Here is a 6,000-nt window from a genome sequence, read left to right as displayed (position 1 = left end):
GGGAGAAGCCCACGGCAGCATTCCAATCTTTAGGGATTGCAGACGATGAAAGAGAGTTTGAATAGGCTAGTAATAGGGGTTGCAACAATTGCGGTGGAGAATTTTAGAAAGAGAGGGTCCAGATTGTCTAGCCCAGCTGATTTGTAGGGGTCCAGATTTTGCAGCTCTGTCAGAACATCTGCTATCTGGATTTGGGTGAAGGAGAAATGGGGAGGCTTGAGCAAGTTGCTGTGTGGGGTGCAGAGCTGCTGACCAGGTAGGGGTAGCCAGGTGGAAAGCATGCAGTCGTATTAAAATGCTTATTGATTTATTGGTGACAGTGTTTCATAACCTCAGTGCAGTGGGCAGCTGGGAGGAGGTGCTATTATTCTCCATGCACTTTACAGTGCCCCAAAACTTTTTGGAGTTTGTGCTACAGGATGCAAATTTCTGTTTGAAAAAGGTAGCCTTTGCTTTCCTAACTGCCTATGTATATTGGTTCCTAATGCATGCTATTTAAGATGGTGAGGAAAACATTTTTAAAGAATAACCAGGCAACCTCTACTGACGGAATGAGGTCAATATCCGTCCAGGATATCCAGGCCAGGTCGATTAGAAAGGCCTGCTCGCTGAAGTGTTTTAGGGTGTGTTTGACAGTGATGAGTGGTAGTCATTTGACCGCGGACCCATTACAGATGCAGGCAATGAGGCAGTGATCGTTGAGATCCTGGTTGAAGACAGTGTATTTAGAGGGCAGGTTGGTCAGGGTGATATCTATGAGGGTGCCTGTGTTTAAGGATTTAGGGTTGTACCTGGTGGGTTCCATGATAATTTGTGTGAGATTGAGGGCTTCTAGCGTTGATTGTAGGACGGCCAGGGTGTTAAGCATTTTGCAGTTTAGGTCACCTAACAGGACAAACTCTGAAGATAAATGGGGGGCAATTAATTAACATATGGTGTCCAGGGCGCAGCTGGAGGCTGAGGGGGGTATATAACAAGCGGCAACAGTAAGAGACTTATTTCTGGAAAGGTGGATTTTTTAAAGTAGAAGCTCGAACTGTTTGGGTACAGACCTGGATAGTATGACAAAACTCTGCCAGCTATCTCTGCAGTAGATTGCAACTCCACCCCCTTTGGCAGTTCTATCTTGGCGGAAAATGTTGTAGTTGGGTATGGAAAATTCTGATTTTTTTGTGGCTTTTCTAAGCCAGGATTCAGACATGGCTAGGACATCAGGGTTGGCAGTGTGTGCTAAAGCAGTGAATAAAACAAACTTAGGGAGGAGGCTTCTGATGTTAACATGCATGAAAACAAGGCTTTTGAGGTTACAGAAGTCAACAAATGATAGCGCCTCGGGAATAGGAGTGGAACTAGAGGCTTCAGGGCCTGGGTTAACCTCTACATCACCAGAGGAACAGAGGAGGAGTAGGATAAGGGTATGGCTAAATGCTATAAGATCTGGTCGTCTAGTGCGTTGGGGACAGAGAATTAAAGGAGCAGATTTCTGGGCGTGGTAGAATAGATTCAAGGCATAATGTACAGACAAGAGTATGGTAGGATGTGAGTGCAGTGGAGGTAAACCTAGGCGTTGAGTGACAATGAGAAAGGTTTCGTCTCTTGAGGGACAAGTTAAGCCAGGTGAGGTCTCTGCATGTGTGTGGGGTGGGACGAAAGAGCTATCTAAGGCATGTTGAGCTGGACTGAAGGCTCCACAGTGAAATAAAACAGAGTACTAGCAATACAAACCTAGCTAACAGTAAGCTTTAACCTCTTGCTCCTACCTGACACGCAGGCGTCCCATCTAGACATCTGGAAATGCAAATGTGCTACGCTAAATGCTAATAGTACTAGTTAAAACTCAAACGTTCATTAAAATACACATGCAGGGTATTGAATTAAAGCTACACTCGTTGTGAATCCAGGCAACAAGTCAGATTTTTAAAATGCTTTTCGGCGAAAGCATGAGAAGCTATTATCTGATAGCATGTAACACCCCAAAAGACCCGCAGGGGACGTAAACAAAATAATTAGCATAGTCGTCGCTACACAAACCGCACAAATAAAATATAAAACAGTCATTACCTTTGACCATCTTCTTTGTTGGCACTCCTAGATGTCCCATAATCACTATTGGGTCTTTTTTTCGATTAAATCGGTCCATATATAGCCTAGATATCGATCTATGAAGACTGTGTGATAAACGAAAAAAATAGCGTCTTATAACGTAACGTCATTTTTTAAAATTAAAAAAAGTCGACGATAACCTTTCACAAAACACTTCGAAATACTTTTGTAATGCAACTTTAGGTATTAGTACACGTTAATAAGCAATCAAATTGATCACGAGGCGATGTATATTCTTTAGCTGTCCGTCTGGAAATAATGTCCGGGTAAATCTCAACCAAAATATCCGGTCTGAGACCTGAACAAATGGCTTGTCTCTTCTTCGTTTGACCAAGAAACAAAGCCTAGGCAAATGACAAGACTGTTGACATCGTGTGGAAGCTGTAGGTATTGCAACCTCACCCCCATATATTTCCATTTTCAGTGATCAGATTTTCCTGCGCTTTTCGATGAAACGCACGTTCTGTTATAGTCACAGCCGTGATTTAACCAGTTTTATAAACGTCTGAGTGTTTTCTATCCACACATACTAATCATATGCATATACTATATTCCTGGCATGAGCAGCAGGGCGCTGAAATGTTGCACGATTTTTAACAGAATGTTCGAAAAAGTAGGGGGTAGGAGTAACAGGTTAATTAACTTGCAATGAAAGCAGCTTTCTGACAAATTTAGAAACGTATAATATTTGAAACTGTTGCTGGACTCTTACTCGTATACATGGATGAATGCTTCATGATAGACTACAACCCCTTCCATTAAATAAGACATTTTGTGTCGTTTCTGTTTTGCTTGTACAGTTGGCCCGTTGTTGTGTCAAGTAACTCTGGTTCACACTGACCGTGTGCAATGCCACAAGAATCATCTTCAGCTTTAACCCCCACCCAAACTCAGACCATTTTACTCACCCAAGCAGAGCTGGTTAGGATGTTTTCATGTTATCCAGAGTGCTGGTGACTGTAACTGTGCCCCTGGCAACAATTGCCAATGTTTACTGACACCGGCAGTATTCAACCGGTGTTAAGCGTTGGTCAATTCATCAGTTATTCTGCGCTCTGGCACACTCAGACGAGAGTGCTCTGAAACAGTTGTTGCAGTGACGTTCTATTGAAATTGATACCTGTATAGCTGAGTCTTTTGTTAAGTTCTGCTACGTGATACATAAAAAAGCTGCGTTAGACAGGATTACCAACACAAACTGACCAGCTCAAATAGACAGAAGTGTGTTATAAGGCAGATCAATCTAAACTCATATCTCGGCTTGTCCAGCCCACTCATTATCTCAGCCAATCATCATCCCTTTTTCTGTTGCTTAACCAACTCGGCTCGCACCAATTTGTAAGTCGCTCTGGATAAGAGCGTCTGCTAAATGACTTAAATGTAAATGTAATTTAACAATTGTACTCATATTTACAGAAGGCATACAAGTTTGTTATTAAGACACATGAAAGTTCACATGTTCGAGAAGGCATTTCTGCCAAAGAACCCATTTTAAAAAGAAAAATATGTTTACATTCAAATGGCTCTCCTGTGAAGTAGTGACCGCGACATACACCTGAAACGGGTCACATGTTTAATATACTCATGTCAACAAATAATTGATTAAAACACATTGTTTTGTAATGAAGGTCTACAGTAGCCTCAAGAGCACTCTGTAGCACTCTGTAGGGTAGCATCATGGTGTAGCCGGAGGACAGCTAGCTTCCATCCTCTTCTGAGTACATTGACTTCAATAGAAAACCTACGAGGCTCATGGTTCTCATCCTCTTCCATCGACTTACACAGTAATTATAACAACTGCTGTAGGACATCCTCCAACTTATCAGAGCTCTTGTAGCTTGGACTGACATGTTCACCCAATCAAAGTATCAGAGAAAGAATCAAGTACAGAAAGCATAAGCTACAGCTAGCACTGCAGTGCATAAAATGTGGTGAGTAGTTGACTCAAAGAGAGAGTAAGACAATTGTTGAACATTAATGTATTGGAAATTGAAGGAGAAGCAAGAGAAAGTGAGAGAGAGAGAAAGAGAGAGAGATACAGTTGAAGTCAGAAGTTTATATACACCTTAGCCAAATACATTTAAATGCAGTTTTTCACAATTCCTGACATTTAATCCTAGTAAAAATGATTTGTCTTAGGTCAGTTAGGATCACCACTTTATTTTAAGAATGTGAAATGTCAGAATAGTAGTAGAGAGAATGATATATTACAGTTTTATTTCTTTCATCACATTCCCAATGGGTCAGACGTTTACATACTCTCAATTAGTATTTGTTAGCATTGCCTATAAAGTGTTTAACATGGGTCAAACGTTCTGGCTAGCCTTCCACAAGCTTCCCACAATACGTTTGGTGAATTTTGGCCCATTCCTCCTGACAGAGCTGGTGTAACTGAGTCAGGTTTGTAGGCCTCCTTGCTCGCATACGCTTTTTCAGTTCTGCCAACATTTTCTATATGATTGAAGTCAGGGCTTTGTGATGGCCACTCCAATACCTTGACTTTGTTGTCCTTAAACTATTTGCCACAGCTTTGGAAGTATGCTTGGGGTCATGTCCATCTGGAAGACCCATTTTGCGACCAAGCTTTAACTGATGTCTTGAGATGTTGTTTCAATATATCCACATAATTTTCTTTCCTCATGATGCCATCTATTTTGTGAAGTGCACCAGCCCCTCCTGCAGCAAAGCACACCCACAACATGATGCTGTCACCCCTGTGGTTCACTGTTGGGATGGTGTTCTTCAGCTTACAATCCTCCCCCTTTTTCCTCCAAACATAACTATGGTCATTATGGCCAAACAGTTCTGTTTTTGTTTCATCAGACCAGTGGACATTGCTCCAAAAAGTACGTTCTTTGTCCCCATGTGCAGTTGCAAACCAGAGTCTGGCTCTTTTATGGTGGTTTTGGAGCAGTGTAGTTTAACCTACTCAAACACCTGGCTCAAACAGAGAGGGATACAATGTTAGCCCGCTGGCTATAGCTAACCCAATTAGAAGTCTTCAAAGTCAAGGTAAACTTTTAGTTTGATGAATTTATATCCACCTGGGCCCAGCGGTCTAAAAGCTGTACAGCATGAATGTTTACAAAAACTTTGGTTCCAGTAGCTATGTTGATTATGACGTTAGCTAATATGGTGACAATGATGTAGGCTGTGTGTAGTGGTTAGCGGTTATGATATGAAGGTTTGGCTTGGAAAGGTTTTTTCATCTAGTCACAGACAGCTGATTTGTTGTGCACTGAAGTCCACAAGTGAAGGGAAAAGGTGAGAGGAGGAGAGTGCATAAATGCGAAAAGGAATTATACAACGATCATGATTTTTGTATGTAGCTGCTATGAAAGTGAACTGTGTGTGTGTGTGTGTGTGTGTGTGTGTGTGTGTGTGTGTGTGTGTGTGTGTGTGTGTGTGTGTGTGTGTGTGTGTGTGTGTGTGTGTGTGTGTGTGTGTGTGTGTGTGTGTGTGTGTGTGTGTGTGTGAGATCAGGGTTGTATTCGTTTTGTTGTAAAACGTTTCTTAATTGGAAACAAACAGAAGGAAACTGGGAAAAACATACCTGAATTTGTCCAATAGAAACTCTGATTTGCAACTGTTGGACTAATGATTACACCCTAGATCAGCAAGATACAGGCAAGAGTGTGCAAGGTGGTATTGAATGTGTCAGTGTCTGTCACCTTGATTACTCAAACTGTCTGCACCTACAGTAAGTTGTACATTTTCAATCATAGGCTAGGTTGTAGCAATCTCATGATGGGTATAGGGAAAATCTGAGTAACATGTAATAGCCTAAACCTATTGATGTTACATTGCGCTGGGTGAATGGAATATGAATGACAGTGATTCAATTTGCTGTAAAAGAAATAAAGCTGTGCTCACAAAAACAAATTATCGTCCTCCCTC

Source organism: Oncorhynchus gorbuscha, linkage group LG05, assembly GCF_021184085.1.
Source record: "Oncorhynchus gorbuscha isolate QuinsamMale2020 ecotype Even-year linkage group LG05, OgorEven_v1.0, whole genome shotgun sequence".
NCBI lineage: Eukaryota > Metazoa > Chordata > Actinopteri > Salmoniformes > Salmonidae > Oncorhynchus > Oncorhynchus gorbuscha.
The sequence above is the reverse complement of the archived record's forward strand: the minus strand, read 5'-3'. Positions refer to the sequence as shown.